Here is a 27118-nt window from a genome sequence, read left to right as displayed (position 1 = left end):
ATTTAGGAAAAGAGAAGGGGAGCTATTCTCTGTGATAGGTCATTACACAACCAGTCTCAAAAACACTGCTCTCACTACATAGGGCTCCTGTACACTGCTTTCAGAGGGATCTGGCTCAAAACTGTAACAAAACTGTTTCTGGGAGTTGAGAGCAAGAAGTTGATTGTTCAATATGCCATTTCTACCTGTGTATAATAGAGGGTTTTTTGCATATTTTACAAAAATTTCAGATGATGTCAGATTCTGTAAAATTTAGCATATTTCCTCAAGATCTCAAAAATACTAGATTTATCAATTTTTGTGATCTGGATCATATGCTAAAGTTATTAGTCTATCAAAAATTTACAGAACTAAACAAGAAGCAAGAATGATGGAATGGGTTGCCATTTCCTTCTCCAGGGGAACAATATTCTAAATGCTGGCAAATGGCTTTATCACACATCAGTTCAGTTCAGTTCAGTCCTTCAGTTGTGTCCAACTCTTTACAACCCCATGGACTGCAGCATACCAGGCTTCCCTGTCCATCACCGCTCCTGCAGCTTGCTCAAACTCATGTCCATCAAGTCAGTTATGCCACCCAATCATCTTGTCCTCTTCCGTCCCCTTCTCCTGGCTTTAATCTTTCCCAGTATCAGGGTCTTTTCCAGTGAGTCAGTTCTTCCCATCAGGTGGCCAAATTACTGGAGCTTCAGCTTCAGCATCAGTCCTTCCAATGAATATTCAGGATTGATTTCCTTTAGGATTGACTGGTTTGATTTCCTTGCAGTGCCAGAGTCTTCTCCAACATCATATTTCAAAAGCATCAATTCTTTGACACTCAGCTTTCTTTATAGTGCAACACTCTCATCCATACATAACTACTGGAAAAATCATAGCTTTGTCTAGACAGATCTATGTCAGCAAAGTAATGTCTCTGCTTCTTAATATGTTGTCTAGGTTGATCATAGCTTTTCTTTCAAGGAGCAAGTGTCTTTTAATTTCATGGCTGCAGTCACCATCTGCAGTCACTTTGGAGCTCCCCAAAATAAAACCTCTCACTATTTCCATTGTTTCCCCATCTATTTGCCATGAAGTCATGGAACCAGATGCCATGATCTTAGTTTTTTGAATATTGATCTTTAAACCAGTTTTTTTCACTCTCCTCTTTCACTTTTGTGAAGAGGCTCTTTAGTGCTTCTTCACTTTCTGCCTTAAGGGTGGTGTCGTCTGTGTATCTCATGCTATTGATATTTCTCCCAGCAATCTTGATTCCAGCTTGTGCTTCAGCCAACCTGGCGTTTCACATGATGTACTCTGCATATAAGTTAAATAAGCAGGTTGACAATATATAGCCTTGATGTACACCTTTCCCAATTTGAAACCAGTCTGTTGTTCCATGTCCAGTTCTAACTGTTGCTTCTTGACCTGCAGATTTCTCAGGAGCCAATAAGGAACATTAAGAAAAAAAAGAAAAAAAAAGCAGGTTATTCTCTTGGAATTTGGAGATGACTCCCCCCCACCCAAAATGAAAGTATTGTTTAGTAGAAAGAGAACAGAATCAGGGAAATATAGCCACTATTTTCTAATAATGTCAAATGGAGTATAATCTATAAAAATATTAAATCACTTTGCTGAAACCAATACAGTATTGTAAATAAACTATACTCTATTTTTAAAAAGAACCATAATTCAATTACATGGGAAAAGTACTTAAAGAAAAAAATTATAAAATAGAACCATTCCAACAAAACTTGAATGTACAATAAATTATTTCAAAGAGTTTATAATAATAAAGTAAAACATATGGACTTCTCTAGAGGATCAATCAGTAAAGAATCCACCTGAAATGAAGATGACCACCTGAAATACAGGAGACCTGTGTTCAATTCTTGGTTCATGGAAATTCCTTGTAGAATGAAATGGCAACCCACTTCAGTATTCTTGCCTGGGAAATTCTATGGACAGAGGAGCCTGGCAGTCTACAGTGTATGGGGGTAGTAAATAAAATTAAATATAAAATGGACTTTAGTGTAGAGTAATGGCAGATACATGATTAGAAATTTTAAAGGAAAAGAAATGAGAAAAAGATAAAAACAAGCTTTATTGTCAGAACTAGATATAGACTTGACTCTGTGCATAAATTGAGTCACTGATCTTTAGAAGCACAACTGTGCAAAGGGCTCGGAAGGATATAACAATCAGGTGTTATCACAAATTGATGGTGTAATACTTCCAATTACTATGTCTTTTTGAAACTGAATGTCTTTGAATTCCAGAAAATTCAAAATATCGATTGAGAGAAGAACTTATAATCTGTACATATTTGAGAAAAAAATTAAGAAGTACTATTTGTACAGGTACAGATTTATTTTGAAAACTGTTCGATGAAAAATGAAAGCTTCAGAATGGTAAGAACAGAATGAAAATGCTTATGCAGAGTTTAAAGCACATGATGTATGGTTCGTGAACATATTAGAGTGAGACAGCTCTCAATGTGAAGGTGGAGAATGTGTGGAGAAAGGAATGCAGGGATGAGTCCTGTAAAAATTGACAAAAGTTACATAAAATCTTAATTTCTGGAGGCCCATTAGATTATTTTATTTTTTTGAATAACATAATCTTTACAAATTTGAAGAAGTAAAGAAAGTGACACTATATAGTTTTGTCTCAGAGTGGAGGAGAATAGAATATTTTGTTAATTTCATCATTTATGTGGATAAATGTTTACCTTTTGTGAGCAGAGTACCAGGTTGGATGGACATTATAGTTAGATGGATACATTTCTGTTTTCAAAGAGTTTGCAAATTCAAAGCCCTGCCTGATGTAGGAAAAGTGAAGGAGGCTGAAATTCTAGGTAAAATTTTTGTTTCTTATCATTTTGTAAATAATTCCAGTTTCAGTCAACTGTGATTTCTTTGTGATCTCATTTTAATATCACAGTAAAAAGAATTCAACTCCAGGAAAATCAAAGTATATTAATTTTCACTTATTGGTTAAATGTTATTTCTCTGTGTTCTGACCATTACAAGTTCTTTGTAAAAATAATCACTGATGCTTTGTTACAGAACTTCAACTTTCCAAAGATACCATAGCGGGGTAACCAATTAAAGGAGATCATTAAGGAAATATATTGCAATTAAGTTTACATTCAGCAGATAGGCCTTGTTGCTAGATAAGAGGAATCTTTTAAATGTGGACTATTCATTTATTTTTACATTTTATCATGTTGATTATCACAGCATGAGGCATTCTTTTAGATTAAAAACGTTGTGAAACATTAAATTTAAAAAATGAAAAAGCCAATATGCACAATTAAACAATTATCACTTTCAACCTAGACTCACAAATGAAAATAAATAGGTAAGACAAGAGCATATAAACACTTAGGGGGCCTCAGTTATATTCACTGCCTCTGTAGCAGCTCCATTAACTTGAAACCTTGGGTTGTTATTAAGAAATTACAGTCTTGCCTCAGGAAAGGAGTAAAGTTATGCTTGTTCATAAGCCTGAGCTATATCTTCTTCATCATAAGAACAGGGATTCTCCCTTCAAATGTGGAGTAGATATGTGTTTTAACGTGTAGTTGTTGTTCATTTGCTAAGTTGTGTCCAACTCTATGCAAGCCCATGGATTCCAGGTTTCCCTATCCTTCACCGTCTCCTGGAGTTTGCTCAAACTCTTGTCCATTGAGTTGGTAATGCCATTCAACCATCTTGTCCTCCACCATCCCCTCCTCCTGCCTTCCATCTTTCCTAGCATCAAGGTCTTTTCCAGTGAGTCAGCTCTTTGCATCAGATTGTCAAAGTATTGGAGCTTCAGCTTCAGCATCAGTCCTTCCATTGAATATTCAGTACTGATTTCCTTTAGGATCGACTGGTTTGATCTCCTTGCAGTCCAAGGAATTCTCAAGAGTCTTTTCCAGCACCACAGTTTGAAAGCATCAATTCTTCAGTTTGTTAATGTGGTGAATTACATTGATTGATTTGCAGATATTGAAGAATACTTGCATCCCTGGGATAAAGCCCACTTGGTCATGGTGTATGATCTTTTTAATGTGTTGCTGGATTCTGATTCCTAGAATTTTGTTAAGGACTTTTGCATCTATGTTCATCAGTGATATCAGCCTGTAGTTTTCCTTCCTTGTGGCATCTTTGTCAGGTTTTGGTATTAGGGTGATGGTGACCTCATAGAATGTGTTTGGAAGTTTACCTTCCTCTGTAATTTTCTGGAAGAGTTTGAGTAGGATAGGTGTTAACTGTGGGAGGGGGGTTCAGGGTTAGGAACTCATGTGCACCAGTGGTGGATTCATGTCAATGTATGGCAAAACCAATACAGTATTGTGAAGTAAAAAAATAAAATAAAATGAATAATTTTTTTAAAAAATAAAATAAAATTTGAAAAAAAAAAAAGCATCAGTTCTTCTGTGCTCAATTTCTTTATGGTCCAACTCTCAAAACCATACATGACTACCAAAAAAAAAAAAAAATTAGTTTTAACCTGTGACATTTAACACATGCACAATCTACCTCTCTTTCTCTCTTTCAAAATGTACTTTCAAATTCTATTAGCTTTCTAAGTTTGCAACTCAAGGCAAAGTCTATGTCTCAAATATACAGCAATGACGAGAAAATATAAAAGAAGAACCATACCAAGCCACGTTACCTGTCTCCTGACAAATCTGCATGTGGGTCAAGAAGCAACAGTCAGAAGCTTACATGGAACAACCAACTGATTCAAAATTGGGAAAGGAGTACAACAAGGCTGTATATTATGGCCTTGTTTATTTAACTGAAATGAAGAGCTATTTGTTCAGTAACTAAGTAACCTGTGACTCGTTGTGAGCCCATGCACTGCAGCATGCCAGGCTACCCTGTCCTTCACTGTCTCCTAGAGTTTGCTCAGATTTATCTACATTGAGTCAGTGATGTTATCTGAAAATGCTGGGCTGGATGAATCACAAGCTAGAATCAAGATTGCCAATTTGATTGAGAAATATCAACAACTTTAGTTATGCAGAGGATACCACACTAATGGAAGAAAGTGAAGAGGAACTAAACAACCTCTTGAGGGTAAATGAGGAGAGTGAAAAAGCTGGCTTAAAGCTCAACAATCAAAAAACTAAGATCATGGCACCTAGTCCCAACACTTCATGGCAAAAGATGGGGAAAAAGTGGAAGGTGTGACAAATCATATTGTCTTGGGCTCCAAAATCACTGTGAACAGTGACTGCAGCCATGAAATTAAAAGACACTCACTCCTTGGAAGGAAAGTTATGGCAAAATTAGAGAGCATATTAAAAAGCTGACAAAAATCTGTATAGTCAAAGCTATGTCTTTTCCAGGAGTCATGTATGGATGTGAAAGTTGGACCATAAAGAAAGCTGAGCACTGAAGATTTGATGCTTTCAAATTGGTTGTCAGAGAATACTCTTCAGAGTACCTTCTACTGCAAGGACATCCTAAAAGAAATCAACCATGAATATTCATTGGAAGGACTGATGCTGAAGCTGAAGCTCCAATAGTTTGGCCCCCTGATGCAAAGAGTTTTCTCATTGGAAAAGACTCATGCTGGGAAAGATTGAAGGCAAAAGGACAAGGGGGAAGCAGATGATGAGATGGTTAGATATCATCACTAATTCAATGGACATGAGTTTGAACAAACTCTGGGAAATAGTGAATGACAGGGAAATCTGTTGTGCTTGAGTCCTTGGGGTTGCAAAGAGTTAGATATGACTTAGAGACTGAACACACACACAAGCAACAGTAATGGCAACAAAAAAGATCTTTATATAGGCTGCAAAACCATATTATACATATTTGTGGGCCAGAGATGGAATACTGAAGACAACAGTGAGCACAGCTGTGATGTCAGGCTTGTTGGTCTCTGAGATGGTCAGTAGATAGTGGTGAAGATGTGCAATAATGATGGAGCATCTGCTTGAAGCCACCCAGAGGATAGTGGTAAGAAGAGTCTACTGTGAAATGGGTTTGAAAAGCCAGAAGCTTAAGAATCTAGGAAACCTGAAGATGAGGTCAAAACTATATGATCTGCAAACACAACAAACAACAGTTGGAGGGATGATAGGAAGCACGTAAAAACAGCTTAACAGGAAACAGATATGAACCATTACTATAAGGACTGAGGTCCAGTGAGGAGGGGGGCAGCTCAAAGTCATGAGGCAAAGACAGGTAAGAAAAGCGAGAATGGAGTGAGAAAAGGATAGATAAACAACACACACACACACACACACACACAGAGTTTCTCCCTCAAAAGTAGCATTTCTTGCAAAATGGCAAACCAATTGAAAGATTAAAGATATATAGTATTGAGTTTTTGGAGAAAATAATGTATCCAGATACGTTAATTTTGTATAAAAGTCTTGGAATAGTTTAAATATGCTAAATCACCACACAATACAATTTAAATCTCCCTGTTGCAAAGACATGCTTTGTTTAGTATGCCTTTTAATTTTGTTAAATTTTGTTTGACTTTGTTAAAAGACAACAAATGGCAGAAAAAATATTTTAAATGTATCCAAGTGACAAACAGATTAAGACAGATCTTAAGGAAAAAAGTTTATGAGGAGGTGATCCTAAGATGGCGGAGGAGGGAGACCACTTTCTCCCCTAAAAACTCATCAAAAGAACATTTAAACACTGAGTAATTTCCACAAAACAACTTCTGAATGCTGGCAGAGGACATCAGGCACCCAGAAAAGCAGCCTATTGTCTTTGAAAGGAAGTAGGAAAAAATATAAAAGACAAAAAGAGAGACAAAAGAGGTAGGGACAGAGGTCCATACCGGGAAGGGAGTCTTAAAAGGAGAGAAGTTTCCAAACACCAGGAAACACTCTCACTGCTGAGTCTGTGGCGAGCCTTGGAGCTGCAGAGGGCAACATAACTGGGAGGAAAAATGAATAAATAATTAAAACCCACAGATTACATGCCCAACAGTAACTCCCCGAGAGGAGAAGCAATGCAGACGCCTGCACCCACCACTAGCAAGTAGGGCCTGGGCAGGGAGGTGTGGGCTGTATTGCTGAGAGTAAGGACCAGGCCTGAATACCCAGAAGGCAATCTGAGGGAATTAACTTGGGCTAGCAAACCAGACTGTGGGATAGTACCACGTGAAAATCCCTAACATAAGACACTGCCAGGCCCGCTCACAGAACAAAGGATTGACTAGAGCTACGTGAAAAGCCCTAAGCTAAGACACCATCAGGCCTGCTCACAGAAAGGACTGAACAGAGCTTGCTGGCTACAGACAATCCCCCTCCAGCGACAGGCAACCAGAGCCGGAAGGGGGCAATCACAGCCCCAGAGAGGCATTATCTACGAAACTGCAAGCAGGATTCTCTACTAACCAAGACTTCTTGGGATTCTGGATGGTCAACATCCACCTGAGAAGGTGCGCCGGTTGTACACCCAGAAAACTGAGTGGCAGGGACTGGGGAGGTAAGTCGCAGCAACCGTGCTCGCCAAACACTTCATCACCTGAGCTGCTCAGACCTGGGAAGGGCACAAAATGCAGGCCCAACCGATTCTGTGCCTCTGAGGACTACCTGAGTGCCTGAACCTGAGCGGCTTAGACCTGGGAGGCGCATGCAGCTCAGGGCCAGCCTTGGACAGCTCCTGGAAGAGCAACCTAGAGCATGAGCAGTGTGGGCAGGGAGGGCACACGTGCCAGGAGCTGGGGCAGACCCAGTGTAGCTGAGACACTGAGAGCACACGCCAGTGTTATTTATTTGCAGCATCCCTCCTTCCCCACAGCATGACTGAACAAGTCGGCCAAAAAAAGCATCCACCTGCCTTGTGTCAGGGCAGAAATCAGACACTGAAGATACCAGCAAATAGAAGAAGCTAAAACAGAGGGAACTGCCTTGGAAGTGACAGGTGCAATAGGTTAAAACTCTGTAGTTAGTACTGACTACATAGGAAGGGGCCTATAGATCTTGAAAAGTATAAGCTAGACCAATGAACTATCCAAAAATGAACTGACCCCACACTGCCCACAGCAACACCAGAGAAAGTCCTAGATATATTTTTACTATTTTTACTATCATTTTTTTTAAATTTTTTTTAAAAAAATTAAGTCCTCTATTACTCCTTTAATTTTCATTTTCATAACCTACTATTACTTTGCAAAAAAAAAATACCCTATTTTTAAAAGCAAACTTCATATATGTATCTTTTTTAAAATTTTTGTGACTCTTTTTTTTTTCTCTTTCCTTTAATATTGTATTTTTGAAAATCCAAACTCTACTCTAGATTTTTAATCTTTGCTTTTGGGTATTTGTTATCAATTTTGTACCTTTAAGAACCCAATCTTCAGTACCTATTTTTACTTGGGAGTGAGATTACTGGCTTGACTACTTTCTCCCCCTTTGTACTCCCCTTTTTCTCCACCAAGTCGCCTCTATCTCCTCCCTCCCCCTTCTCTTCTCTACCCAACTCTGTGAATCTTTCTGTGTGTTCCAGACAGTGGGGAATACTTAGGGAACTGATTACTGGCTAGATCTGTCTCTCTCCTTTTGATTACCCCCTTTATCCTCCTGGCCACCTCTATCTCCTTCCTTCCTCTTCTCTTCTCTGTATAACTCCGTGAACATCTCTGAGCAGTCCAGAATGTGGAATGCACACAAGGAAGTGGTTACTGGCTAGCTTGCTCTCTCCTTTTGATTCCACCTCATCTCATTTGGGTCACCTCTAACTCCCTCCTCCCTCTTCTCTTCTCCATGTAACTCTGTGAACCTCTCTGGGTGTCCCTCACTGTGGAGAAACTTTTCATCTTTAATCTAGATGTTTTATCAATGGTGCTGTATACATGGAGAAGCCTTGAGGCTACTGTAAAAATAAGACTAAAAACTACAAGCAGAAGGCTTAAGTCCAAATCCTGAGAACACCAGAGAACTCCTGACCCCAGGGAACATTAATTGACAGGAGCTCATCAAACGCCTCCATACCTACACTGAAACCAAGCACCACCCAAGGGCCAACAAGTTCCAGAGCAAGATATACCATGCAAATTCTCAAGCAACACAGGAACACAGCCCTGAACTTCAATATACAGGCTGTCCAAAGTCATTCCAAACCCAATGACATCTCACAACTCATTACTGGACACTTCATTGCACTCCAGAGAGAAGAAATCCAGCTCCACCCACCAGAACTCTGACACAAGCTTCCCTAACCAGGAAACCTTGACAAGCTACCCATACAATCCCACCCACAGTGAGGAAACTCCACAATAAAGAAAACTCCACAAACTGCCAAAATACAGAAAGGCCACCCCAAACACAGCAATATAAACAGGATGAAGAGACAGAGGAATACCCAGCAGGTAAAGGAACAGGATAAATGCTCACCAAACCAAACAAAAGAGGAAGAGAGAGAGAATCTACCTGATAAAGAATTCTGAATAGTGATTCAAAATCTTGAAATAAAAATGGAATCACAGATAGCCTGGAGACAAGGATTGAGAAGATGGAAGAAAGGTTTAACAAGGACCTAGAAGAAATAAAAAAAGAGTCAGTATATAATGAATAATGCAATAAATGAGATAAAAAAACACTTTGGAGGGAAGAAATAGTAGAATAACGGAGGCAGAAGATAAGATTAGTGAAGTAGAAGATAGAATGGTAGAAATAAATGAATCACAGAGGAAAACAGAAAAACGAATTAAAAGAAACAAGGACATTTTCAGAGACCACCAGGAAATATTAAACACTCCAAAATTCAAATCATAGGAGTCCCAGAAGAAGACAAAAAGAAAGACCCTGAGAAAGCACTTGAGGAGCTAATACTTGAAAACTTCCCTAAAATAGGGAAGGAAATAATCACCGAAGTCCAAGAAACTCAGAGAGTGCTAAACAGGATAAACCCAAGGCAAAAAACCCCAAGACACATATTAATCAAATTAACAAAATCAAACACAAAGAACAAATATTAAAAGCAGCAAGGGAAAAATAAGAAATAACACACAAAGGGATTCCCATAAGGATAACAGCTGATCTTTCAATAAAAACTCTTCAGGCCAGGAGGGAATGGCAGGACATACTTAAAGTGATGAAAGAAAATAACCTACACCCAGATTACAGTACCAGCAAGGATCTCATTCAAATATGAAGGAGAAATCAAAAGCTTTACAGACAAGCAAAAGTAGAGAGAATTCAGCACCACCAAACCAGCTCTCCAACAAATGCTAAAGGATCTTCTCTAGACAGGAAACACGAAAAGGGTATATAAACTCGAACCCAAAACAATAAAGTAAATGGCAAAAGGATCATGCTGCTGCTGCTGCTAAGTCACTTCAGTCGTGTCCAACTCTATGCAACCCCATGGATGGCACCCACCAGGCTCTGCCGTTACTGGGATTTTCCAGGCAAGAACAGTGGAGTGGGTTGCCATTTTTTCTACAATGCGTGAAAATGAAAAGTGAAAATGAAGTTGTTCAGTCATATCCGACTAGTAGCAACTCCATGGACTGCAACCTACCAAGCTCATTTTCTGAATGTTGAGCTTTAAGCCAACTTTTTCACTGTCCTCTTTCACTTTCATCAAGAGGATTTTGAGTTCCTCTTCACTTTCTGCCATATGCCTGGTGTCATCTGCATATCTGAGGTTATTGATATTTCTCCCAGCAATCTTGATTTCAGCTTGTGTTTCTTCCAGTTCAGCATTTCTGATGATGTACTCTACAAACAAGTTAAATAACCAGGTTAACAATATACAGCCTTGATGTACTCCTCTTTCTATCTGAAACCAGATTGTTGTTCCATGCCGAGTTCTAAATGTTGCTTCCTGACCTGCATACAGATTTCTCAAGAGGCAGGTCAGGTGGTCTGGTATTCCCATCTCTTTCAGAATTTTCCACAGTTTATTGTGATCCATGCAGTCAAAGGCTTTGGCATAGTGAACAAAGCAGAAATAGATGTTATTCTGGAACTCTCTTACTTTTTCCCATGATCCAGCAGATGTTGGCAATTTGATCTCTGCCATTTCTAAAACCAGCTTGAACATCTGGGAGTTCACGGTTCACATATTGCTGAAGCCTGGCTTGGAGAATTTTGAACATTACTTTACTAGCATGTTTGAGCGTTCATTGGCATTGCCTTTCTTTGGAATTGGAACGAAAACTGACATTTTCCAGTCCTGTGGCCACTGCTGAGTTTTCCAAATTTGCTGGCATATTGAGTGCAGCACTTTCACAGCATCATCTTTCAGGATTTGAAATAGCTCCACTGGAATGCCATCACCTCCACTAGCTTTGTTTGTAGTGATACTTTCTAAGGCCCACTTGACTTCACATTCCAGGATGTCTGGCTCTAGGTGAGTGATCACACCATATTGATTATCTGGGTTGTGAAGATCTTTTTTGTATAGTTTTTCTGTGTATTCTTGTCAACTCTTCTTAATATCTTCTGCTTCTCTTAGGTCCATACCATTTCTGTTCTTTATCGAGCCCATCTTTGCAGGAAAATGTTCCCTTGGTATCTCTAATTTTCTCGAAGAGATCTCTAGTCTTTCCCTTTCTGTTCTTTTCCTCTATTTCTTTGCATTGATCGCTGAAGAAGGTTTTCTTTTCTCTTGCTATTCTTTGGAATGCTCTATTTAGATGCTTATATCTTTCCTTTTCTCCTTTGTTTTTTGCCTCTTTTCTTTTCACAGCTATTTGTAAGGCCTCCCCAGACAGCCATTTTGCTGTGTTGGATTTCTTTCCATGGGGATGGTCTTGATCCCTGTCTCCTGTACAATGTCACGAACCTCATTCCATAGTTCATCTGGCACTCTATCTATCAGATCTAATCTCTTAAAACTATTTCTCTTTAGTTGTAGAGTTAGAAAACTATAAAACACTGATGAAAGAAATCAAAGAGGACACTAATAGATGGAGAAATATACCATGTTCATGGATTGGAAGAATCAATATAGTGAAAATGAGTATACTACCCAAAGCAATTTACAAATTCAATGCAATCCCTATCAAGCTACCAGCCACATTTTTCACAGAACTAGAACAAATAATTTCAAGATTTGTATGGAAATACAGAAAACCTCGAATAGCCAAAGCAATCTTGAGAAAGAAGAATGGAACTGGAGGAATCAACTTGCCTGACTTCAGGCTCTACTACAAAGCCACAGTCATCAAGACAGTATGGTACTGGCACAAAGACAGACATATAGATCAATGGAACAAAATAGAAAGCCCAGAGATAAATCCACACACATATGGACACCTTATCTTTGACAAAGGAGGCAAGAATATACAATGGAGTAAAGACAATCTCTTTAACAAGTGGTGCTGGGAAAACTGGTCAACCACTTGTAAAAGAATGAAACTAGATCACTTTCTAACACCGCACACAAAAATAAACTCAAAATGGATTAAAGATCTAAATGTAAGATCAGAAACTATAAAACTCCTAGAGGAGAACATAGGCAAAACCCTCTCAGACATAAATCACAGCAGGATCCTCTATGATCCACCTCCCAGAATTCTGGAAATAAAAGCAAAAATAAACAAATGGGATCTAATTAAAATTAAAAGCTTCTGCACAACAAAGGAAAATATAAGCAAGGTGAAAAGACAGCCTTCTGAATGGGAGAAAATAATAGCAAATGAAGCAACTGACAAACAACTAATCTCAAAAATATACAAGCAACTTATGCAGCTCAATTCCAGAAAAATAAACGACCCAATCAAAAAATGGGCCAAAGAACTAAATAGACATTTCTCCAAAGAAGACATACGGATGGCTAACAAACACATGAAAAGATGCTCAACATCACTCATTATCAGAGAAATGCAAATCAAAACCACAATGAGGTACCGTTTCACACCAGTCAGAATGGCTGCGATCCAAAAATCTGCAAGCAATAAATGCTGGAGAGGGTGTGGAGAAAAGGGAACCCTCCTACACTTTTGGTGGGAATGCAAACTAGTACAGCCACTATGGAGAACAGTGTGGAGATTCCTTAAAAAATTGCAAATAGAACTACCTTATGACCCAGCAATCCCACTTCTGGGCATACACACTGAGGAAACCAGAATTGAAAGAGACACATGTACCCCAACGTTCATCGCAGCACTGTTTATAATAGCCAGGACATGGAAACAACCTAGATGTCCATCAGCAGATGAATGGATAAGCAAGCTGTGGTACATATACACAATGGAGTATTACTCAGCAGTTAAAAAGAATTCATTTGAATCAGTTCTGATGAGATGGATGAAACTGGAGCCGATTATACAGAGTGAAGTAAGCCAGAAAGAAAAACACCAATACAGTATACTAACACATATATATGGAATTTAGGAAGATGGCAATGACGACCCTGTATGCAAGACAGGGAAAGAGACACAGATGTGTATAACGGACTTTTGGACTCAGAGGGAGAGGGAGAGGGTGGGATGATTTGGGAGAATGACATTCTAACATGTATACTATCATGTGAATTGAATCGCCAGTCTATGTCTGACGCAGGATGCAGCATGCTTGGGGCTGGTGCATGGGGATGACCCAGAAAGATGTTATGGGGAGGGAGATGGGAGGGGGGTTCATGTTTGGGAATGCATGTAAGAATTAATGATTTAAAAAAAAAAAGAAAAAGAAAAATAAAATCTTTGGCTAAAGGCTAAAAAAAAAAAACAAAAAAAACACAAAACTATTTCTCACTTCCACTGTATAATCATAAGGGATTTGATTTAGGTCACACCTGAATGGTCTAGCAGTTTTCCCTACTTTCTTCAATTTGAGTCTAAATTTGGTAATAAGGACTTCATGATCTGAGCCACAGTCAGCTCCTGGTCTTGTTTTTGTTGACTGTATAGAACTTCTCCATCTTTGGCTACAAAGAATATAATCAGTCTGATTTCGGTGTTGACCATCTTGTGATGTCCATGTGTAGAATCTTCTCTTGTGTTGTTGGAAGTGGGTGTTTGCTATGACCAGTGCATTTTCTTGGCAAAACTCTATTAGTCTTTGCCCTGCTTCATTCCATATTCCAAGGCTGAATGTGCCTGTTACTCCAGGTGTTTCTTGACTTCCTACTTTTGCATTCCAGTCCCCTATAATGAAAAGGACATCTTTTTTGAGTGTTACTTCTAAAAGGTCTTGTAGGTATTCATAGAACTGTTCAACTTCAGCTTCTTCAGCGTTACTGGTTGGGGCATAGACTTGGGTTACTGTGATATTTAATGGTTTGTCTTGGAGACAAACAGAGTTCATTCTGTTGTTTTTGAGATTGCATCCAAGTACTGCATTTCAGACTCTTTTGTTGACCATGATGGCTACTCCATTTCTTCTCAGGGATTCCTGCCTGCAGTTGTAGATATAATGGTCATCTGAGTTAAATTCACCCATTCCAGTCCATTTTAATTTGCTGATTCCTAAAATGTCAACGTTCACTCTTGCCACCTCTTGTTTGATCACTTCCAATTTGCCTTGATTCATGGACCTGACATTCCAGGTTCCTATGAAATATTGCTCTTTACAGCATCAGACCTTGCTTCTATCACCAGTCACATCCACAACTGGGTACTGTTTTTGCTTTGGCTCCATCCCTTCATTCTTTCTGGAGTTATTTCTCCACTGATCTCCAGTAGTGTGTTGGGCACCTACTGACCTGGGGAGTTCCTCTTTCAGTATCCTATCATTTTGCCTTTTTGCACTGTTCATGGGGTTCTCAAGGCAAGAATACTGAAGTTGTTTGCCATTTCCTTCTCCAGTGAACCACATTCTGTCAGACCTCTTCACCATGACCTGCCCATCCTGGGTTTCCCTGTGGGCATGGCTTAGTTTCATTGAGCTAGACAAAGCTATAGTCCTAGTGTGATTAGATTGACCAGTTTTCTGTGAGTATGGTTTCAGTGTGTCTGCCCTCTGAAGCCCTCTTTCAACAACTATCATCTTGGGTTTCTCCTACCTTGGACGTGGGTGTCTCTTCACAGCTGCTCCAGCAAAGCACAGCCACTGCTCCTTACCTTGGATGAAGGGTATCTCCTCACCACCGCCCTTCTTGACCTTCAATGTGGGATAGCTCCTCTAGGCCCTCCTGTACTCTCACACCCTTAAATGACACAATAGACCAGTTAGACCTAATTGATATCTATAGGACATTTCACCCCAAAACAATGGATTTCACCTTTTTTTCAAGTACTCTCGGAACCTTCTCCAGGATAGATCACATCCTGGGCCATAAATCTAGCCTTGGTAAATTAAAAAAATTGAAATCATTCCAAGCATCTTTTCTGACCACAATGCAATAAGATTAGATCTCAATTACAGGAGAAAAACTATTAAATATTGCAACATATGGAGGCTGAACAACACACTGCTGAATAACCAACAAATCACAGAAGAAATCAAAATATGCATAGAAACGAATGAAAATGAAACCACAACAACCCAAAACCGGTGGGACACTATAAAACTAGTTCTAAGGGGAAGGTTCATGACAATACACGCATATCTCAAAAAATAAGAAAAAAGTGAAAGAAATAACCTAACTCTACACTTAAAGCAACTAGAAAAGGAAGTAATGAAGAACACCAGGGTTAGTAGAAGGAAAGAAATTTTAAAAATTAGGGCAGAAATTAATGCAAAAGAAACAAAAGTGACCATAGCAAAAATCAGCAAACCCAAAAGCTGGTTCTTTGAAAGGATAAATAAAATTGACAAATGATTAGTCAGACTCATCAAGAAACAAAGGGAGAAAAATCAAATTGATAAAACTAGAAATGAAAATGGAGAGATCACAACAGACAACACAGAAATACCAAGGATCATAAGAGACTACTATCTGCAATTATATGGCAATAAAATGGACAACTTGGAAGAAATGGACAAATTCTTAGAAAAGTACAACTTTCCAAAACTGAACCAGGAAGAAATAGAAAATCTTAACAGACCCATCACAAGCACAGAAATTGAAACTGTAATCAGAAATATTCCAGCAAACAAAAGCGCAGGTCCAGACAGCTTCACAGCTGAATTCTACCAAAAATTTAGAGAAGAGCTAACACCTATACTACTAAAAATCTTTCAGAAAATTGCAAAGGAAAGTAAACTTCCAAACTCATTCTATGAGGCCACTATCACCCTAATACCAAAACCTGACAAAGATACCACGAAAAAAGAAAACTACAGGCCAATATCACTGATGAACATAGATGCAAAATTCCTTAACATGCTTCTATCAGTCAGAATCCAAAAACACATTGAAAAGATCATACACCATAACCAAGTGGGCTTTATCCCAGGGATGCAAGGATTCTTCAATGTCCACAAATCAATGTAATTCACCACATTAACAAATTGAAAAATAAAAGCCATATGATTATCTCAATAGATACAGAGAAAACCTTTGACAAAATTCAACATCCATTTATGATAAAAACTCTCCAGAAAGTGGGAATAGAAGGAACATACCTCAACATAATAAAAGCTATATATAACAAATGCACAGAAAACATTATCCACAGCAAACACAGCAAATGGTGAAAAATTGAAAGAATTTCCCCTAAAGTCAGGAACAAGACCATGGTGCCCACTCTCACCACTGCTATTCAACATAGTTTTGGAAGTTTTGGCCACAGCAATCAAAGCAGAAAGAGAAATAAAAGGAATCCAAGTTGGAAAAGAAGAAGGAAAACTCTCACTGTTTGCAGATGACATGATTCTCTACATAGAAAACCCTAAAGACTCCAGCAGAAAATTACTAGAGCTAATCAATGAATATAGTAAAGTTACAGGATATAAAATCCACACACAGAAATCCCTTGCATTCCTATACACTAATAATGAGAAAGTAGAAAGAGAAGTTAATGAAAAAATTCCATTCACCATTGCAATGAAAAGAATAAAATACTTAGGAATATATCTACCTAAAGAAATTAAAGACCTTTATATAGAAAACTATAAAACACTGGTGAAAGAAATCAAAGAGGACACTAATAGATGGAGAAATATACCATGTTCATGGATCGGAAGAATCAATATAGTGAAAATGAGTATACTACCCAAAGCAATCTACAGATTCAATGCAATCCCTATCAAGCTACCAATGGTATTTTTCACAGAGGTAGAACAAATAATTTCACTATTTGTATGGAAATACAAAAAACCTCGAATAGCCAAAGCAATCTTGATAAAGAAGAATGGAACTGGAGAAATCAACCTGCCTGACTTCATGCTCTACAACAAAGCCACAGTCATCAGGACAGTATGGTACTGGCACAAATATAGAAATATAGATCAATGGAACAAAATAGAAAGCTCAGAGATAAACCCATGCACCTATGGACACCTTATATTTAACAAAAGAGGCAAGATTATACAGTGGAGAAAAGACTACCTCTTTAACAAGTGGTGCTGGGAAAACTAGTCAACCACTTGTAAAAGAATGAAACTAGATCACTTTCTAACACCCCACACAAAAATAAACTCAAAATTGATTAAAGATCTAAACATAAGACCAGAAACTATAAAACTCCTAGAGGAGAACATAGGCAAAACACTCTCCGACATAAATCACAGCAGGATCCTCTATGACCCACCTCCCAGAATAATGGAAACAAAAGCAAGAATAAAAAAATGGGACCTAATTAAAATTAAATGCTTCTGCACAACAAAGGAAACTATAAGCAAGGTGAAAAGACAGCCTTCTGAATGGGAGAAAATAATAGCAAATGAAGCAACTGACAAACAACTAATCTCAAAAACATACAAGCAACTCCTGCAGCTCAATTCCAAAAAAATAAACAACCCAATCAAAAAATGGGCCTAAGAACTAAACAGACATTTCTCCAAAGAAGACATACAGATGGCTAACAAACACATGATAAGATGTTCAACATAACTCATTATCAGAGAAATGCAAATCAAAACCACAATAAGGTACCATTTCATTCCAGTCACAATGGCTGTGATGCAAAAGTCTACAAGCAATAAATGCTGGAGAGGGTGTGGAGAAAAGGGAACCCTCCTACACTGTTGGTGGGAATGCAAACTAGTACAGCCACTATGGAGAACAGTGTGGAGATTCCTTAAAAAACTGGAAATAGAACTGCCTTATGACCCAGCAATCCCACTGCTGGGCATACACACCGAGGAAACCAGAATTGAAAGAGACACGTGTACCCCAATGTTCATTACAGCACTGTTTATAATAGCCAGGACATGGAAGCAACCTAAATGTCCATCAGCAGATGAATGGATAAGAAAGCCGTGGTACATATACACAATGGAATATTACTCAGACATTAAAAAGAATATATTTGAATCAGTTCTAATTAGGTGGATGAAACTGGAGCTGATTATACAGAGTGAAGTAAGCCAGAAAGAAAAACACCAATACAGTATACTAACACATATATACTGCATTTAGAAAGATGGTAATGATAACCCTGTATGTGAGACAGCAAAAGAGACACAGATATATAGAACAGTCTTTTGGACTCTGTGCGAGAGGGAGAAGGTGGGATGATTTGGGAGAATGACTTTGAAACATGTATAATATCTTATAAGAAACAAATCGCCAGTCCAGGTTCGATGCATGATACTGGATGCTTGGGGCTGGAGCAATGAGATGACCCAGAGGGATGGTACGGGGAGGGAGGTGGAAGGGGGGTTCAGGATGGGGAACACATGTACACCCATGACAGATTCATGTTGATGTATGACAAAACCAATACAACACTGTATAGTGAAAGAAAAAAAAAAGTTTATGAGCACAGTATGTGAAAGAGAAAAAAAAAATGTTCATTAAAGACATGAAATTAGTGCAGCTTAAATATTACTGAGAAAATAAAAATAAAATACTTCACCTGCATCTAATTACCAAAAGTTAAAATGTCTTGTCAATACCATGTACTGGACATAACATTCCCTTTGATAGCCAAATAAAGGACTCATAGGTAAAGTATCTATTTTGTGTTTGTGTGTGTGTGAATGTGCTAAGTCACTTCAGTCATGTATGACTCATTGTGACCCTATAGACCATAACCCACCAGGCTCCTCTGTCAATTGGGATTCTCCAGGCATGAATACTGGAGTGGGTTGCCATGGTCTCCTCCAGGGGATCCTCCCAATTCAGGAATCTTCCACATTGGTAGGTGGGTTCTTTACCAATAGTGCCACCTGGGAAGCTCAATATTACCTACCTATACTTTAAAAAACCCAACACTATAATATCAAACTATTATAATATCTCACAGCTAGAATATGAAAGAAAGAATCAAGGAAAGTATTTCTAATGTGATTGCATAATTTCATACATAAATGCTTGGACAGTCATCATCATGTCAGTCAGGCATTTGCATCTGTATCACTGTGAAATGGACAACATTGAATCCACACCAATCCTGCTATATTTGCTGAATAATTTAATTACCATGGGTATTTTTGTCATTAGTGATATGTTTCTTTAAAGTAGTGACTTTTGTGCATATCTATACCTTCCCACACATACACAAAAAAATAGATATCTCTACAGTTTACACAATGATCCTAATCACTAAAAATTCAGCATAGGTTAAACTAAATAAAATTTTCTCTGGATTCACATGGAAACTAAAATATGTGATAGCCTGGATAATTACACACAATTTTGAGTTGTTTTCTCTTATTTCTATGAATGTTCAGTTATGCTTTCAAAATTTGTTTGAGGAACAAAATGAATTTTCTCATGGGGGACTGTCAAATCCAGGGTTGTTGTTCAGCCTCTCAGTCATGTCTCACCCTTTGCAACCCCAGGGACTGCAGCACTCCAGGCTTCCCTATCCTTCACCATCTCCCAAAGCTTGCTCAACCTCATGTCCATTGAATTGGTGATGCCATCCAAACTTCTAGTCCTCTGTCATCCCTTTTTCTCTTCCATTTTTCCCAGAATCAAGGTCTTTTCCAATGAGTCAGCTCTTTGCATTAGGTGGCCAAAGTACTAGAGCTTCAGCTTTGGCATCAGTCATCTCATATTCCTGAACCCCACCACCTGAAGACCAGTAGCACTTTCCAATAATTAGGACAATCAAAAATTTCATCACAAATTTCAAATGTCCCTCACAATATAGTACAAAAGTCTATGAGAAGTTCTGACTACAGCAAAAGGGACTATTTTAGTGATATATATTTGTGCAACTCACAGGGCAGGTAGTTAATTTATACTAAATTTTAAGGTTTCATCCTCTAAGACCAAACAATTCCTCTCACAAGTGTACACTCCAGAGAAAGCCTATCCTAGTGCATGGGGAAGAATGTATGTGAGTGATTACTGAAGCACAGAGAAAAGCTGAAACTATCTAAATGTCTATAAACTGGAGAAGGATTAAATAAATTGTGACATGTTCTTGCAATGGACTATCCAATATACATATAAATGATAGAACTGCAGATATGAATTCATTAATTTCAAAAACATAATATTAATAAAAAAGTTGTAGAGGGTGTTTTACAGAATAATGTCAATTACATGCATTAAAAATATGAAAGCAACAGATTGCATTGTTAACTACAAATATATACTTAGCAAACAAACAGTAATTCACACCAGTATTTAGAGAGGCTTCTCTACCAGAAATGGATGGAGCAGAGTTTACAATGTTACATTCCTTAGGAAAAAATTCAAAGTGGATGTTTGTTTTTAACCTACTATTTTATCAGAGTGTGTCTTATGTTATTCTCCATATTTATATACATTTAAAAAAATCACATTCTTTTCATTTAACAGCCAATGTTTCTTTCAAGGCAAAGGGTTTTTATTGGTGACAGAAAAGGTTTTTATTTTCATAAATTTTTACAGTATACTTTACATGATTTCTTACAAAGAAAATTTCCCACATGTCTCTTTGGATGGCCTCATTTCCTTCCTGTTTTATATGAAATCCATGCTATTTGATGGGATAAAAATATGTTTCATTCATACATTTCTCTCTCTCTCTTTTTTTTTTTTCAGCTTCTAGCATAAATTTTAGGCTTCCCAGGTGGCTCAGTGAGTGAAGAATCTATCTGCAACGGAGGAGATGTGGATTTGATACCTGGGTCAAGAAGATCCCCTGGAGGAGAGCATGGCAACCCACTCCAGTATTCTAGCCTGGAGAATCCCATGGACAAATGAATCTGGTGGGCTAGAGTCCATAGGGTCCCAAACAGTCAGAGCTGTGCTAAGCACAGCACACACATAATTTCTAGCTTCCATGTCATATATGAGAAAAAAAAAATTGAAACTAAAGGATGGATTTTGTATAAAAATAAACAAATGCTATAGAAGAAATTACTTCACCTGTGCCAGGGACTGTATTTAAGAAAATATTTATCCTGCAAAAACAAAATTCTGCTAGAATAGATGTGTTTTCTATAATCTCACAAGATTTAAAAAAACAAAAAGTATTTCCTAGGTTATTTATAACTTACTCATATTTTCTTCTTCTTTTTTTTTTAATCACAAAGCTTCCCTGCAAGGAATTAAAAATAAGGGTAGTATTTAAAGCTCTGTACAGCTACTGAAAAATTTTATTTCATTTTTGAGCTTTACATAATGGCATACTAGCAGAGATCCCACAATAACATCATGAAAACCATGAGGCAGTTACTTTTCAAACACAAACCTCTGTGTAGAGTGGGGCAACTGGAGTAAGAAATAGCATATGAGAGTGACTCAGCATCAAGAGGAGGAAAAAATATTCCATTCATGTTATCTTACTTATGATTGTGGGTTGGTTAAGTCAATTTCAATTTAAATTATTTGTATTGGCTTTCCTTCTACAAACACTGAAGCTATAACCAGCTAGACATTTACAATACTTTGAAGGGGACAAAACTAGTTACTAAAGTGAAATTCTGGAACTCAAATTATGCAATTCTCTTCAGAACCGCCTCATGCAAAAGAATGCCAAAATAATCCCCATTGTTGCTTAGGTATGCTATTTATTAAAAATATTCAATAAATTTTGTTGAATAAATAGATTAATTGGATTTGTCACAGTAGGGCATCATGCTTCATTTAGCCGAAGAATCGGCTATCATCAGTAGCATCAGATGTTGCTTTATAGTTGCAGGACTATCTATCATAATGACAATTCAGAGATTAGCTTTATCTATGAAAAATACCCATTTCTATTAAATCTCATTATGCATTGTCCTCACTGATTTATCTAAAATTTCATTAAGGTATTTTCACATGGATCCTGTTCCAGTGTATAATAAAATCTCTTTATTAACCCTAAATTTATTACTTTAAAAATGTTAGAGAAAGATTCTCTGACTAGAGTAGTCCATGAAACTGTCATTTATATTTTCTTTCCATGTACCAGTTTTAAACTTAAAGCCTTATCCATAATTTTCAGTCTTAAGTCAATCACTGATTTCTTCATTTGGTTGATCAATCAGGCAATGAATGTTTATTCAGCACCACTGTATGTAACGCACCATCATAGGTGCTGGGAATAAATCAGTGACAAAACGCACATCAGACTCTGCCCCCATGAGGCTATTCTGAACAGGAGAATAAACTGCAGGAAAAAAAAAAATGACCTGCTATCTATCTATATAAAAATCTATCTATGTATACCTAATTATGCCAGACCGTGTGAAGTGCTGAGGAGAAACTAAAGCAGAAGTGCCCAACAGGAAATGTTGCATGGGGGGAGTGGGATGAGGGTGATCACAGGTAAGTTACAGCTTTACACAAAATGACCAGGGAAGGCATTATGGAGTATGTGAATATTGGAGGGAAGGTGGGGAAAAAAGGAGAAGGTAAACCTATGAGAAGAGCTTTCCAGGTAGCAGAGTTAGCAAATGCAAAGATGTGCTGTGCCTGGTAACTTCAAAGACCAGAGATAATGCCAGACTGGAGACCTCAGGGATTTTTCGGAACCACTAAAGTCACTATCACTTTCTACGATCTTCATTTTAGCTCCCTTCACCATGACTTTTGTTAAGTTATAAAAACCAGCACTGCAAGGATTCATTCTGCTTTCTTATATAAACAGTACAGGAAATTTAGGACAATTTGTTTTGATCCTTGAAGTTTAATCTTCTTTTACCATCCACCTTTCCCACTTCCTTCCTCCCACAATTTTAGAGCATACATTTTTCTTAAAGTTTGCATGATTTTAAATATTTCTGACCTCTTCAAGTTTTACTGTCAATGTTAAAGCATTCCCACCAACAGTGTAGGAGGGTTCCCTTTTCTCCACACCCTCTCCAGCATTTATTGCTTGCAGATTTTTGGATCGCAGCCATTCTGACTGGTGTGAAGTGGTACCTCATTGTGGTTTTGATTTGCATTTCTCTAATAATGAGTGATGTTGAGCATCTTTTCATGTGTTTGTTAGCCATCCGTATGTCTTCTTTGGAGAAATGTCTATTTAGTTCTTTGGCCCATTTTTTGATTGGGTCGTTTATTTTTCTGGAATTGAGCTGCATAAGTTGCTTGTATATTTTTGAGATTAGTTGTTTGTCAGTTGCTTCATTTGCTATTATTTTCTCCCATTCAGAAGGCTGTCTTTTCACCTTGCTTATATTTTCCTTTGTTGTGCAGAAGCTTTTAATTTTAATTAGATCCCATTTGTTTATTTTTGCTTTTATTTCCAGAATTCTGGGAGGTGGATCATAGAGGATCCTGCTGTGATTTATGTCTGAGAGGGTTTTGCCTATGTTCTCCTCTAGGAGTTTTATAGTTTCTGATCTTACATTTAGATCTTTAATCCATTTTGAGTTTATTTTTGTGTGCGGTGTTAGAAAGTGATCTAGTTTCATTCTTTTACAAGTGGTTGACCAGTTTTCCCAGCACCACTTGTTAAAGAGATTGTCTTTACTCCATTGTATATTCTTGCCTCCTTTGTCAAAGATAAGGTGTCCATATGTGTGTGGATTTATCTCTGGGCTTTCTATTTTGTTCCATTGATCTATATGTCTGTCTTTGTGCCAGTACCATACTGTCTTGATGACTGTGGCTTTGTAGTAGAGCCTGAAGTCAGGCAAGTTGATTCCTCCAGTTCCATTCTTCTTTCTCAAAATTGCTTTGGCTATTCGAGGTTTTTTGTATTTCCATACAAATCTTGAAATTATTTGTTCTAGTTCTGTGAAAAATGTGGCTGGTAGTTTGATAGGGATTGCATTGAATTTGTAAATTGCTTTGGGTAGTATACTCATTTTCACTATATTGATTCTTCCAATCCATGAACATGGTATATTTCTCCATCTAACAGCCACTATGGAGAACAGTGTGGAGATTCCTTAAAAAATTGCAAATAGAACTACCTTATGACCCAGCAATCCCACTTCTGGGCATACACACCGAGGAAACCAGAATTGAAAGAGACACATGTACCCCAATGTTCATCGCAGCACTGTTTATAATAGCTAGGACATGGAAACAACCTAGATGTCCATCAGCAGATGAATGGATAAGAAAGCTGTGGTACATATACACAATGGAGTATTACTCAGCCGTTAAAAAGAATTCATTTGAATCAGTTCTGATGAGATGGATGAAACTGGAGCCGATTATACAGAGTGAAGTAAGCCAGAAAGAAAAACACCAATACAGTATACTAACACATATATATGGAATTTAGGAAGATGGCAATGACGACCCTGTATGCAAGACAGGGAAAGAGACACAGATGTGTATAACGGACTTTTGGACTCAGAGGGAGAGGGAGAGGGTGGGATGATTTGGGAGAATGACATTCTAACATGTATACTATCATGTGAATTGAATCGCCAGTCTATGTCTGACGCAGGATGCAGCATGCTTGGGGCTGGTGCATGGGGATGACCCAGAAAGATGTTATGGGGAGGGAGGTGGGAGGGGGGTTCATGTTTGGGAATGCATGTAAGAATTAAAGATTTTAAAATTAAAAAAATAAAAAACTAAAATTTAAAAAAAAAAAAAAAGAGATGCAAATTCAAAAAAAAAAATGTTAAAGCAGATTATATCCACATACAAAAAGACAAATGAACATTACTAAAGGAAAATTAGGGTATCTGAATTCCACTTGTTGTATGAATTTCACTTGGTCACATTATACTCAGACTAAATAAAATGTTTAAATAAATGGATAAAAGTAAGAACTGAATCAATCAGTACATCAGACAGTTAATTTTTAAAATACACAACTTGACTATGGTGCAGATAATCCCTAATCTATATGCAATTATTTTTCAGAGAGGACTCATCTAATCAGAATATATCCCTTGGTTATAGAAGCTCTTGTGCTGTATTAGACATAACAAACTAAGGAAACTCAAAACCTAATTCAGAAGTCCCACCTAGACAGTATTATTTGTAAGATTTCATGCTCTGCCAATTAATTATAAAACAGGGGTGAAAGCACTATGTCTCTATTTTAGCCCATTCATTGTTGTTGTTCAGTCGCCCAGTCGTGTCCAATTCTTTGTGACCCATGGACTACAGCACACCAGGCTTTCCTGTCTTTCACCATCTCCCAAAGTTTGCCCAAGTTCATGTTCATTGCATCAGTGATGCCATTCAGCCATCTCCCCTCTTCTCTGCCTTCAGTCTTTCCAGCAACAGGGACTTTTCCAATTAGTCAGCTGTTCACATCAGATGACTAAAATACCGGAGCTTCAGCATCAGTCCTTCCAACATGTATTCAAGGCTGATTTCCCTGAAGACTGACTAGTTTGATATTCGTGCTGTCCAAGGGCCTTTCAGGAGTCTTCTCCAGCACCCCAGTTTGAAGGAATCAATTCTTTAGTGCTCTGCCTAATGTACAGTCCAGCTCTCACAATCATATGTGGCCACAGGGAAGAGCATAGCCTTGACAATACAGAACTTTATCAGCAGAGTAATGTCTTTGCTTTTTAGCACATTGTCTAGGTTTGTCATAGCTTTCTTACCAAGAAGCAGTTGACTTCTGATTTCATGGCTTCAGTCATCACCCACAGTGATTTTAGAGCCCAAGAAGAGGAAATCTGTCACTACTTCCACCTTTCCCCCTTCTATTTGCCATGAAGCAAAGGGGCCAGATATCATGATCTTAGCATTTTTTTTTCTTTGTTTTTAATATTTATATTTAAGCTGGTTATTTCACTCTCCTCCTTCACCCTAATCAAGAAACTCTTTAGTTCCTCTTCATTTTCTGCCATTAGAGTGCTTTCATCACATGTCTGAGGTTATTGATGTTTCTCCCTATCTTGAATCCATTCATACAGGTTTCTCGGGGGACAGGTAAAATGTTCTGGCGTTCCCATTTCTTTAAGAGCTTTCCACAGTTTGTTATGATCCACACATTCAAAGCTTTAGTGTAGTCAACGAAACAGAGGTAGATGTTTTTCTGTAATTCCCTTGTGATCCAGCGAATGTTGGCAGTTTGATCTCTGATTCCCCTTCCTTTTCTAAATCCGCTTGGACATCTGGGATTTCTTGGTTTATATAATGCTAAAGTCTAGCATGCAAGATTTTAAGCATGCCCTTAAAATCTAGCATGAGAGATGAGTGCAATTGTTTAATGGTCAGCACATTCTTTACTACTACCCTTCTTAGGAATTGGGATGAGGATTGACCTTTTCCAGTCCTGTGGTCACTGCTGGATCTTCCAGTGCTGCCATATTGAATTCACCACTTTGATGGCAACATCCTTTAGGGTTCTGAATATACTTCTACTGGAATTCCATCGCATCCACTAGCTTTATTAACAGCAGTGCTTCCTAAGGCCCACTTGACTTCATAGTCCAGAATGTCTGTCTCTAGGTGACTGACCACACCATGGTAGAAATATGGTTCATCAAGACCTTTTTTTGTACGGTTCTTCTGTGTATTCTTTCCCTCTCTTCTTCACCTCTTCAGCATCTACTAGGTCCATTCATATATTGTTTCAAAGCTGTTTTAAATAACTGCATATATGAAATATGTTCTATCTCACACTATTAGCTACTTTTCATTTTTTCAGTTTTTCACTTTCAATTGCTTTTCTAACTACATTAACATTATATTCATACCTGCATAAAATCTTTCTGATTAGTTTCTGAAAAGAGTCCTGTTAATTTTTTACTTTATTTATGTTTTATTACATAAAATATAATAATATGTTTAATTGTACAGTTCAATACATTTCACCAAATGTGGTGGTAATCACTGTCACATAATGAAATATTTCATCACCCAAAATTATCTTT

Source organism: Ovis canadensis, chromosome 23 (genome assembly GCF_042477335.2).
Source record: "Ovis canadensis isolate MfBH-ARS-UI-01 breed Bighorn chromosome 23, ARS-UI_OviCan_v2, whole genome shotgun sequence".
NCBI lineage: Eukaryota > Metazoa > Chordata > Mammalia > Artiodactyla > Bovidae > Ovis > Ovis canadensis.
The sequence above is the reverse complement of the archived record's forward strand: the minus strand, read 5'-3'. Positions refer to the sequence as shown.